A 13,306-nucleotide genomic window follows, 5' to 3' on the forward strand; every position below is an offset into this window, starting at 1 on the left:
GGGGGGGGGGAAACATGCCTGTGGGTTTCTCCCTCCAATGGGGGCTCATTTCCCTCCCAAACTGCATTCCAGGCTCAGTTCAGGCAAGAAAGAATGCTCTTTGTAAAACCGAGAGAGCACCCAGGGCATTTTGCTGCCCAGGTCTTTATCCCACCCAGCAATACTTAAGCAGAAACTAATATGAAACAATGCTTTGTAATGACCTTTTTAAATATATATATATATATTGTGGCTTGATTAATGGGGGGTGGGGAATGCTTCAAATCTAGCAACATTTAGTAGTGTTCTTTTGTACCTCCCAGCATCTAGCAGTTTCTCGTTGTGCCACTAGATGGTAAACCTCTCCTGGTTTTTTTTGGGGGGGGGGGCAGAATGCAGCTATAGACATCATGCGAAGTCATGACTGCACCACAGATTATTGGGAGGAAAACCTTGTTGCTCATACAGCAGCCATGGAAAGACAGGTAGCGAGTCGGTGGCGCTATTCTGCAGAAGGATGTTTGCCAAGATCAGGGAGGAAGGCAATGCTTGTGTGAGCAGCAGATGCAGGGTGTGATCAAGGCCTGGGGGCTGTAAGCTCCCTCTTCTGACCTCTCCATGTGACCCTTGGAGCACTTCCCAGGCCAGATGCCCCACAGGCTTTGCTTCTCGGGTGTCTTGTCTACCTGGAAAGCAGTGGCAAAGCGTGGGTTGCCAGCATCCGGGGCAAAGCAAGTATCCTTGGCACTGCTCGCTGATAGGCTGGAATAGGGGTTGGCAACCTAAGGCCCATGGGCCAGAAGCGGCCCATGGAGGCCGTTTAACCAGCCCACAAGCTGCCCCTGAACCGATCCGCCCACTCAGTGATTCCCTGCACGCTACGCTAAACCGGCACAGCGTGGCGCGGGCACCCATGGGCACCAAGCACAACAGAGAGTGGGACGTGGCATTGGTTGGGAGTGGGTGTGTTTCTAAAAAGCCTGTGCAGAGTGCGCCCTAGCAACCGGTTGTCGCCCAAATCCACTCTGCAGTCTTCCCACACAAACACTGGGAGATTTTCCGTGAGGGAGAGGGTGTGCTCTTCTTTATTTATCATTGCTATCTCTTTTGAAATTTTGCACCCCTAAGAATTTGGCATCCAGCGCAACCATCCCTGAAGCCCATACTACCCCACTGCTGAGAAATATCCTTAGACATACAGTGTGAGACTCTTAATCTCAGAGTCTTGGGTTTGAGCCCCACGTTGGGTCAAAGTTTTCTGCCTTGCAACGGGTTGGACTAGATGATTCTCCTGGTCCCTTCCAGCTTTACGGTTCTATGGTCCTAACTGATGATGCCTCTTGCTTGTCTGGGGGAGAATACACAGAGGGGAGGAGAATAGCCTCCTATAGTATAAAAGTAATATTACCGTATTTTTCGCTCTATAAGACGCACTTTCCCCCTCCTAAAAAGTAAGGGGAACTGTGTGTGCGTCTTATGGAACGAATGCAGGCTGCGCAGCTTTCGCTGAAGCCAGGAGAGCAAGAGGGATCGTTGCGCACCGATCCCTCTTGCACTCCTGGCTTCAGGGATAGCCGCCCGAAGCCTCCTGGGCACAGTGGGAGCCTCCCGCTGTGCTCAGGAGGCCTCGTGTTGCTTCCGCTCCGTTTCTCCTCCCGTTTCACTGAAGGGGCGCTGCGCAGAGAGGGAGAGCTGCGCAGCGCCCCTTCAGCGAAGCAGGAGGAGAAATGGAAGGGGCTCTGTTTCTCCTCCCGCTTTGCTGGAGAGGCGCTGAGCAGAGAGGGAGAGAATATTTTTTTTCTTGTTCTCCTCTAAAACTAGGTGCGTCTTATGGTCAGGTGCGTCTTTTAGAGCGAAATATACGGTAGTTTTCATTGCTCCGCCTGCTTTCCCTTCTGGCCCTGCAGAGTTGCTCAGAAGGAAATGTGCCCCGCAGAATGAAAATAGTTCCCTACTCATGTTAAAGGGGGCTACCCTTCAGACCCAGGGTCAGCGCTAGGGAATATTTTGGGGGGAGGGAGGGTTTAACAGCCAGTCCCTTTCCCCAGGGAATTCAAAGAACAGTCACCCTGCAAGGGGAATAGTGGTCTACTAACTATGCACTTGTAGAATCGTAGAATTGTAGGGTCCAAGTAACCCCAGAGGCATCTAGTCCAACCTCCTGCAATGCAGGAATCGCAGCAAACTACAGTTCCCAGGATGCTTTAGCCACCCAGAGCGACTGGGGAAACCCAGCCAGAAGGGCGGCGGGGGGGTATAAATAACAAATTATTATTATTTAGGAGGGGAAGCTACAGTTGCTTGAAATGTCTGGGGTGGATTTGGACAGAGGAAATGGCTAAACGTAAGCCTTCAAGACGTTGGCTGTGTTGAACATCTTGAGCAGGATAATTCCATTTGAATCCAACCCCCTTAAAAACAAAACTGTTGTTCAGTCTGAAGGAAAACTTGCCCAAAGCAGTTGAAATATGGAAGAAAGCTGAAAAGCAAGGGCCTCTTCTCCCTCCCTCCGCCATTACCCCAGTTCTCATTTGATGTCCTCGTTGAACTCCTTGCAATCTTAATTAGGAGTAATTGAACATCAAAGGTATTAACATGGGGATTCAGGCAATGGAAGGGCCCCTTTTTGTAGATGACGAGATTGTAGGTTGTTGGTTTTTTTTTCTACAGTAAGAGCTGACATGATTTTGAAACAAGTTAATGAACATGACGCTTTTGTGGAAGGCAGGGAATAAATTAGACCGGGGCTGGGGAAAGCAGGCAAGAATCTGCAGCCTTCATTTCTGTTGACTCAATATTCATGCCGGAAAATAAACACCGTTAGCTTCAAGTCACTCCTGCTAGCGTTAAATATCCAAGAGATCAGGATGACCTTTTAATGAAAAAAATGAGAATGTTTTCAGCGGCCAAACCTTTGGCTGGATCTTTTTCAAGCCAGCGTTTGAACACCCACCTTCTCCCCCCCCCCACTGCAGCTCCTCGCAATATTTATACATTAATTATCAGTTATTACGTTTATATTCCTTTTGTGCAAGGAGCAAAGACGGATTACATAGTCCCCACCCCTTGGGTTGCCAGCATCCCACCAACGCAAAAGGATTTAACTCTGATCATTAGCTGATGAGCGTGGTTCATTGCTGGAGGAAATTAAGTGAAGTATTTTATTGGGGGGGGGGTAGTCTAGATGGTGCCCTGAGCACCTTCCAGTTCTTGGGCTCCTGTACCCAGTGAGGATTAGAATCTAATAGAAGAGCCTATTGCTGAACATGTCGAACAAGATTCTTTGTAGGACCTTAACTGTGTCCTCACCAGCAACCCCAAAGAATGATCCAGGTTGCAAGAGCTGCAATTGAGCGATGGGACCCTCAAGGCTATGGGGTGGGTCTTTCCTTCCGCCTCTCACCTAGCTGCTAGGTAAGAGAATAATAGCTGGTGTGAAAGCAGCCTGGAAGCTGGAGACACGGAGACCTGCTTGTTCTGCGCTGGATCCAAAGCTGAGACAAATGGAGAAGCAAGATCTGTCAGAGTGTCAATACTGCGAGCCCCTCCATCGTATGCTCAGGTTGTAAGGTAAAGGTAAAGGGATCCCTGACCGTTAGGTCCAGTCGCGGACGACTCTGGGTTGCGGCGCTCATCTCACTTTGTTGGCTGAGGGAGCTGCCCTACAGCTTCCGGGTCATGTGGCCAGTATGACTAAGCGAACCAGAGCAGCGCACGGAAACGCCGTTTACCTTCCCGCCAGTAGCTATTTATCTATTTGCACTTTGACGTGCTTTCGAACTGCTAGGTTGGCAGGAGAAGAAGAAGAAGAGTTTGGATTTGATATCCCGCCTTTCACTCCACTTCAGGAGTCTCAAAGCGGCTCACATTCTCCTTTCCCTTCCTCCCCCACAACAAACACTCTGTGGGGTGAGTGGGGCTGAGAGACTTCAGAGAAGTCTGACTGGCCCAAGGTCACCCAGCAGCTGCATGTGGAGGAGCGGAGACGCGAACCCGGTTCCCCAGATTACGAGACTACCGCTCTTAACCCCTACACCACACTGGCTCTCCGCTCCTCCGGGACTGAGCAATGGGAGCTCACCCCGTTGCAGGGATTCGAACCGCCGACCTTCTGATGGGAAAGTCCTAGGCTCTGTGGTGTAACCCACAGCACCACCCACGTCCCTTTGCTCAGGTTGTATGGATATGTAAATAAAACCATATATCCTGAAGACGCCGCAGGCTCCGCTGACCGATGTTCCAAGTAAACTGAAATTAATTAATTAATTAATTAATTAATTAATTTACATCAGCCATCGGCTATAGCGATAATACAATGATACGATGTACAAAGAATATAAAATAAAAAGTCAATTATAGAAAATAACATTCTGGGGTTTTGAATCAATAGTCAGATATTGGGTCTTCTTCTAATTGCCCCAGCTAAAAACCTTGCAAACTTTGCTGTCACCTGCTCATCTGTCAAGAGAAAGGGCATGTTGGCAGTGCTGGACAACCCGGAATGGACCATGAAAAGAGGGGTGATAATCTCATTCCTCAAGTCTTTATTAAGAGTGCAGGCCAGAAGGACATGTGCCACCGATTCGGTACTGCCATCTCCACAGGGACAAAAGCGTTTTTCATGTGGAATCTCTTGGAATTGTCCCTCAAGTACAAGTGAAACCCGGGGTGAGTGCTTGCAATCCCTGGGGTTTCTTCACTGTTCAGAGATTGGGGTGGCAGGAAACAATACAGTGGTACCTCGGGTTAAGAACTTAATTCGTTCTGGAGGTCTGTTCTTAACCTGGAACTGTTCTTAACCTGAGGTACCATTTTAGCTAATGGGGCCACCTGCTGCCACCATGCCGCCGGAGCACGATTTCTGTTCTCATCCTGAAGCAAAGTTCTTAACCTGAGGTACTATTTCTGGGTTAGCGGAGTCTGAGAGCCAGTGTGGTGTAGTGGTTAAGAACGGTAGTCTCGTAATCTGGGGAACCGGGTTCGCGTCTCCGCTCCTCCACCTGCAGCTGCTGGGTGACTTTGGGCCAGTCACACTTCTCTGAAGTCTCTCAGCCTCACTCACCTCACTGAGTGTTTGTTGTGGGGGAGGAAGGGAAAGGAAAATGTGAGCCGCTTTGAGACTCCTTAAAGGGAGTGAAAGGCGGGATATCAAATCCAAACTCTTCTTCTTCTGTAACCTGAAGCGTATGTGTCAGAGTTGCCTCCAGGTCCCAGCTCACAGAGGACCAACGCTAGTCAGTAATAACGTATAAAAGTCTTTATTGAAGATTAGTTTCCATTTCCAAACTGCAGCGTGCAACTCTACGTCTTAGAACCTAGACCGGCGAAGCTCCATCTGAGTCTCCGCCTCCTAGACACCAGTTTAAGACTCTAGCCTTACTCCACCTCTTCCGTTGTTCTTTCCTCCTCTGGGTCCTTCTGCCCCCTGGGGTTTCCTCCTTTCTGGACTCTTCTGACGCTGACCCCCCTGAGTCTTGCCCCTCCTTCCGGCGGGCTTTAGGACCTGGCTCCCTATCCGGGCTACCTGCTGTGCCGCTCGCCTGTACATTTGAACTTGGCGCGCGCGCCCAGCCGGTAACTTTCCTCTTGACCGTTTCCCCGCTCTCCGATGGAGGCGTGGTCAATCCTGACTCATCTCCTCTTTCTGGTGGTGAGAACACTGGTCCCGATGCCTGGGACTCCCCCCCCCCCCCACTGCACTCTGGTGGGGAAGCTGGTCCTGATTTCCAACTGCTGCTCTGGGAGTCCCCGCTGGCCCCTTCCTTCTGGGGTTTCCCCCTTGGCACCCCCCTTCCCCTGGCCATCGGCGCTCCCTTCTGTGAATCTTCCGATTCGCTGGAGAGGCTCATGGAATCCCTCTGATCACTGTCACCGCCTACGCTCCCCTCGGATTCCTCCCCCTCGCTCTCCATTTCCTCCCTCTCCTGTGCCTCTGCTCCTGAGCCCCTGACAGTATGTAACCCGAAGTACCACTGTATCTTTCTCCCTCTGCCCCCCCCAAATCCTACACTATCTTGCTTCTGTTAATTACCAGCACGCTCTGAAAGATCCAAGTTGCTCCAGGAACAGCAGAGATTCTTTTGCAAAAAGAAGTCCAGCCCTCTTGCCAGCTAATTAAGGTAAGCTTTGGATGAGATCAGCTTCGAGCCAGGGAAAGATTAAAATTCAAATCACAAATGGGGCTGAACAAAAGTTTAAAAGCTACAGCTCAAAAAAAGAAAGAAAAAGCGATAACCAAGGGCACTGGTGATTTCATTCCCATTATGCACCTATCTGTTTATTTTAGGGCACAACCCTATTAAGGACTATTGAGGACTTTTCAGCCCCATTGATCTTGGTAGAGATTTACAGAGCGATCCTACTACATGCCTGCTCAGAAGTAAATATAAGATGCAGTCTTTAAGACACGCTTAATTCTGCTGATTGCAGTCACTAGGGGGCTTTCAGACCCAGCATTATTTATGTATTAAAAATATATACTTCCCTTAAAAAATAAAAGCCCAGGGTGCAAGAAAATATAAGGGGGAAAATACCTTAAACGGTAACCACTATGCTGCCATTGGCTCACAATTCTGTGGGTCAGTTCAGAATCTTTTCTGCACACCTGTGGAATAGTTAACCTATGGAACTCCCTCCCCCAGGAGGAAGTGATGCCTGTCAATCTGGATGGCTTCAAAAGAGGATTGGACAAATTCCTGCAGGAAAAGGCTGTCAGTGGCTACTAGCTGTAATGGTTATGCTCTGCTTTAACGGTTGGAGGCCGCAAGGCTTCTGAAAACCAGTTCCTGGGAGCCGCAAGACCGGAAAGTGCTGAACTTGTATTCGAATCCTGCTGGCCACTGTGAGAACAGGATGCTGGGCTAGACAGGCCACTGGGCTGATTTGGCAGGCTGTCCTTACGTCCTTATGAATCTCCCTTTCTGTATCCATCCTTGGTGTTCTCTGCAGTGCCGCTCAAGGTGCCAAACTCTTTGGTTTTGCCTCAAGTGATAGACGCTGCGAAGGGGAACCCGGAGCCCTGGGTGAGAAGCTGGCCTGGTACATATAACAAGTACCTATGGGACCACCTCTCCTGGCATGCCCCACAGAGGACCTTAAGGTCCACAAATGACAACATTTTGGAGGTCCCAAGTCGCAAGTTGGTTAGATTGGTCTCAACTAGGGCCAGGGCCTTTTCAGTACTGGCCCCAACATGGTGGAACGCACTGTCACAAGAGACTAGGGCCCTGCGGGACTTGACATCTTTCCACAGGGCCTGCAAGACAGAGCTGTTCTGCCTGGCCTTTGGTTTGGACTCAGTCTGACCCTTATGTTTCCCTGCCCTTATGGCTCTGATCTACGGGCTACTTTTAAAATGAGGCTGCATTTTAAATTGCATTTTAACCTGCATTTTAAATTGGTTTTTCCCCTATTATGTTTTTACTGTGTTTTACTCGTGTTAGCTGCCCTGAGCCTGGCTCTGGCCAGGGAGGGCGGGGTATAAATAAAATTTATTATTATTAATAGTACTAGTCTTTGCACACACAAACTTGGCAACCCCCCCCCCCACCATGACAGACAAACAAAGACCGCAAGGGCTGGACAAGCAACAAAGGGGAGCAGCCCTGAGCTCTTGCCTCCCATTATTTTCTGGGAAAAACTCTTTAAAATAAAAGAGGAGAAGATGACTTTTAAAAATGTCATATTAGAAGCACTCTTTCATGTGCCCCGGCTGAACAGTCATTTGCATATCAAGAGGTCCACATGGAACGCTTGCTTTCATATACACGCCTAAATTAAAATAACTTTTGAAGCCATTAAAATATGCAAAGGGAAATGATCGCCCCCCCCCACCTCCTGTCATGTGTTCTTTATCTGTTCCATGTTGTTGTTTTTCTAATTGGGAAATTACTCGGGGTTTATTCTTTATTCTTTTTAAGGAAAATTAAAACTTTTGTCACATCCTACGGCACTAGTGTGTGTTTTTTCCCCTCTTTCCAATTTGCATTTAGAAAAAAGTCACTCTCCAAAGCAGCTTGCAGAAACAAACATCAGTATCTTATTTCAAACCACAACGCAGTCATTTAGAACAGCAGCTACGTTGGACAGCCACCCGCTTACACAGAAGTATTAGAAAATAAAGGAAAAGGGTTAGTGGCATCCATTTTTAAAAATCACAAACGGAGCCCAGCATCTGCATTAAAAACAACTCAGAATAAATGGCGTTTCAAGGGCTGTTTCAAGGCAGGACCAATGGAGCCATAGGGAAGCGAGTCTCACCAATCTGGGACTACCACAGAAAAGGCCCTGTGTCAGCTACTGATCCTACTTAACACCCACCAAACTAGCAAAGATGAACAAAATGAAAAATAAGAACTGTTGGAAATGCAGTGTAAAAGACAGAAATTTTCTCCACATGTGGTGGTTGTGTGACAAGGCGAAGACTTTTGGGGATAGTGTGTATAATGATACACTTTAAAAAGATCTTTAGGTACACCTTTTATAAAAAAAAAACACCTGGAGGTATTTTTCCTAGGAATGGTTGGAGAGGACATTAAAAAGGAAGATCAGAAATTCTTCCTGTATGCCACAACAGCAGGAAGACTGCTCCTCGCACAGAGATGGAAACAACAGGATATTCCAACAACTGGAGAATGGCAACAGAAAGTATAATAGCAAGGCTAACTGGAAGAATCCAACAGCAGGATGATGAGAAATTACAAAAATAATGGTCCAAATTTATGGTATACTTAGAGAAAACTGTACCCAAAAAAAAAGACACTCACAGGACTGAAATAAAACTCATAATGTTTATTGTAAACATTTGCTTAGACCACAAGACGTAATGCTGTAATGTAATAAGGAATGTACGTCTAAAGTTTATAAAAAAAAATTGTTAAGGAATTATGGACATTTATAGAATGTATATATAGTAATCATGCTTAAGTAAGAGCAATGTAGAGAAGCCAGAGGAGGGGTGGAGGGAAGTTAATTCAGATAAGATATAGATTGTGTAGCAGGAACCCCCCACCCCAATCATTCAGTTTGTACAAACTTCACTCACACTCACACTCACACACTACATACGCTACGCTTCTGTTATAAATTCATAGAAAATCAACCATACATTGGATTTGCACTGTTCCACTTTTATTTTACTCCATGAAGGAAGGACTACAAAATGGGGCAGGTTTGATACAGGGCAGCCATAATCCCTTCAGCATCCCAGCACATACACAGGAGCCCTGCCCAGTTGCTATGCCAACCCTGATGGTCCCAGACAGAAGACAATCAAGTTCACAAAGAACTTGCATATGGGAGTGGATTCAGCATGGACTGAAACAAAGGACACTGATCAGATCTTCCCTCAGGGGGCAGGAAACTGCAAACTCCCCTTTGTCTCCTGGAAGTTCCTGGAAGTGACTCATGGGGAGGGGGAAAGGGGGAAACAGCCAGGTGACAAGACACTCAGGTTACCACCAACTCCTCCCTCAACCCCTCCTTTCTGTAATGTATGCATGATGTTACCACCACAACTCCTCCCTCAACCCCTCCTTTCTGTAATGTATGCATGATGTTTCTGGGGGTGGGCTAGACCTAGAGGAGGGGAATTTCAAAAGTTTTTATAAGACCTTGCACACTATTCTTCTGGGTCTTTCCTCTCTCCTGCAAGTGAGGGGAGCACCCTGTCACGACAGTCTTTCTTCAATAAAGACCAAGCCTACAGGCTGCTGATTTGCTCCAATTTACTCTGGTTGGTGTCTTTACTTTTTGTCCAAGGGAGCCCTCAGATTTTTCCGGTAACAATTGAAAGGAGAATAATATTGTTAAGCAGTATTGTGTTTAAGATATTTGGAAAAAAATAATAAAAAATATTGGGGGGGAGGTGGTCCCACAAGGAGACCCTCTGAGGCTGATCTTGTGGGATGCATTGTCACTGAACCAGTCAAATACAATATTTCCTGTTTCCTAGAGTGGACACACAGGGAAATGCTGCTCAGACCGGGAGGACTTCCTGTCATACCTGCTCTGGCGCATCCTCCCTCTGTGTGTGACCAGGTAGATGGGTGTCACCCTAGCAGACCCTACAAAAGGGCTAGTCACGCAGCCATCTTCCTCTTTGGCTCTTTTTGGTGGTTCTGCCACCTTCCTACATTCCTACAAGACCTACATTGGCTCCCAGTACGTTTCCGAGCACAATTCAAAGTGTTGGTGCTGACCTTTAAAGCCCTAAATGGCCTTGGCCCAGTAGACCTGAAAGAGCGTCTCCATCCCCATCGTCCAGCCCAGACACTGAGGTCCAGCTCCGAGGGCCTTCTGTTCCCTCCCTGCGAGAAGCCAAGTTACACAAAACCAGGCAGAGGGCCTTCTTGGTGGTGGCTCCCGCCCTGTGGAACGCCCTCCCATCAGATGTCAAAGGAAATAAACAACCATCTGACTTTTAGAAGACATCTGAAGGCAGCCCTGTTTAGGGAAGCTTTTAAGGTTTAACAGACCACTGTATTTTAATATTTTGTTGGAAGCCACCCAGAGTGGCTATGGAAACCCAGCCAGATGGGCGGGGTATAAGTAATAAATTATTATTATTATTATTCCTCTCTTCCGACTCTTAGCCAGCAGCACATGGCTCATCCTTACAGAGGATGGAAGCTACAGGGTGGAAAGTCTGAGACCTAGCTCAGACTTCTTTTCTGTGCAAATGTAACTGTAACCGCAAGACAAAGCCTGCCTTCAGAGCAGGGCCAGATTTAGGTTTGATGAGGCCCTAAGCCAGGCTTCCTTGGCCCTCCAGATGTTTTTGGCCTACAACTCCCATGATCCCTAGCTAGCAGGACCAGTGGTCAAGGATGATGGGACCTGTGGTCTCAAGACATCTGGAGGGCCGAGGTTGAGGAAGCCTGCCCTAAGCTACTGAAGGTAATGGGGCCTTTTGTATGTCCAGCTGTCCTTTGTCAACAACAAATTAGGTGAGCTTTGCTGGGTGGAGCAAGTTGTCTTGCTTGGAGCTCTCCGAGGTCCTGAAAGGTCTTCTCTGCTGTCTCCCTGCTTGTTGTCATGGTCAGGAACCTCTAGGAGTCGCAATAGATATAGGACATAATATAGATTTGAATCTCGGGGGGGGGGCCCTTCGGAAGAGCGATTTGAAGTTCACTGCCTGTTTTTCTTTGAAGGAGAAAATGATTTATAGATGGTATTTAACTCCAAGCAGACTTGCAAAAATGTTTAAGTCCAAATCAGGTAAGTGCTGGAGATGGAATGAGGTTGAGGGTATGTTTCATCATATGTGTTGGACTTGTAAAAAGGTAAAAGAGTACAGTGGTACCTCGGGTTAAAAACTTAATTCATTCCAGAGGTCCGTTCTTAACCTGAAATGGTTCTTAACTCCAAAGTGTGCTTTTGCTAATGGGGCCTCCTGCTGCCGCTGCGCTGCAGGCACTTGATTTCCGTTCTTATCCTGGGGCAAAGTTCTTAACCTGGAGCAACCACTTCCTGGTTAGCGGAGTTTGTAACCTGAAGCGTCTGTAACCCAAGGTACCACTGTATTGGGAAATGATATATTTGTTGTTGTTTAGTCGTTTAGTCACGTCCGACTCTTCGTGACCCCCTGGACCAGAGCAGGCCAGGCACTTCTGTCTTCCACTGCCTCCCGCAGCTTGGTCAAACTCATGCTGGTGGCTTCGAAAACACTGTCCCACCATCTCTTCCTCTGTCGCCCCCTTCTCCTTGTGCCCTCCATCTTTCCCAACATCAGGGTCTTTTCCAGGGAGTCTTCTCTTCTCATGAGGTGGCCAAAGTATTGGAGCCTCAGCTTCAGGATCTGTCCTTCCAGTGAGCACTCAGGGCTGATTTCCTTCAGAATGGAGAGGTTTGATCTTCTTGCAGTCCATGGGACTCTCAAGAGTCTCCTCCAGCACCAGAATTCAAAAGCATCAATTCTTTGGCGATCAGACTTCTTTATGGTCCAGCTCTCACTTCCATACATCACTACTGGGAAAACCATAGCTTTAACTACACGGACCTTTGTTGGCAAGTTGATGTCTCTGCTTTTTAAGATGCTGTCTAGGTTTGTCATTGCTTTTCTCCCAAGAAGCAGGTGTCTTTTAATTTCGTGGCTGCTGTCACCGTCTGCAGTGATCATGGAGCCCAAGAAAGTAAAATCTCTCACTGCCTCCATTTCTTCCCCTTCTATTTGCCAGGAGGTGATGGGACTAGTGGCCATGATCTTAGTTTTTTTTATGTTGAGCGTCAGACCATATTTTGCGCTCTCCTCTTGAATTGAAAAAAAATGTTTAAAAGTACCTTTCCAAAAAAAAAAACCAGTCCTTTTTGTAAATTAGAAAATTGTATGTATGTGTGTTTGTGTGTGTGTGTGTGTGCTTATAAACCTCCAGGAGTCCTACAGCAGGGTCCCCAAAATTGAGGAGATAGACCCACTCTCCATGCCCTTCCGATTTGGGTCCACTGGCACTGAAGCCTTATTAATTAACTGATTGATTATATTTATCCCTCTGAACCCCAGGGAGGCAATCCTGCCACCGGACTCAGATCACTGGACTACAAACTCCTCAGAGGATCTGGAAAGAGATGGGGAACTTTGTTCAAAGGGGTTCCTTGAAACCCCAGGACAAGGGACAAGACTGAAAAGGCACTGGCCAAATGTAGCAGTCAGTGAATTTCTCATCTTAACAATGTAGCTCAGATTATCAAACTATTCCTGTTGCTCTGAGACACTGCTAGGGAAATTTGCTTTTTCTGCCTCGACTGCAGGGCAGCAGACTCTGTTCCTGACCCAGCTGACACGTTTTAAATTTACTAATGACTTCCAAGTAATCCTGAAATGACTTGCAAATATGTGGTTTGCATAGCCAGGAGCTCAGTTCAGCCGTTTGGCTCCCAAATTAACAAGTGGCATCGTTTGTGCTCTTAAATGAATTCTTTTCTCTTTCATTTTTGGGAGAGAATACACGCTGCACAAAAGTGAAAAGTCAAATTTGTAATCTTATTTTATATGCATGAAGTAATTTCTGATCTTATTTTGAACCGGGCGACATGTGTTTGGATCTGCCGTTTGTGTATGCATGACGGCAAAAGCTAGCAAATAAATTGGATTTGGATGCAATTTGTATTTGACTGTCTGTGGTCTTTCATTTGTTGGCAGCGAGATGAAGCATGGCATTGTTTTTCTTCTGAATTAAAATGAGAGGCATATTTTGTGTCTACAAGAATAAGCATCCACTGGCCTTAGGGTAGCCCACCTCCTAGTGGCCAGCACCCAAAGCAACAGCCACCTACCCCACTAATTCGCAAAGCAGTTTTACAAATAGTGTTTAAGTGCTTGTGTGACTGG

The sequence above is a fragment of the Podarcis gaigeae genome (genome assembly GCF_964106915.1).
Source record: "Podarcis gaigeae genome assembly, chromosome: 14".
In the NCBI taxonomy this organism is placed as follows: Eukaryota; Metazoa; Chordata; class Lepidosauria; order Squamata; family Lacertidae; genus Podarcis; species Podarcis gaigeae.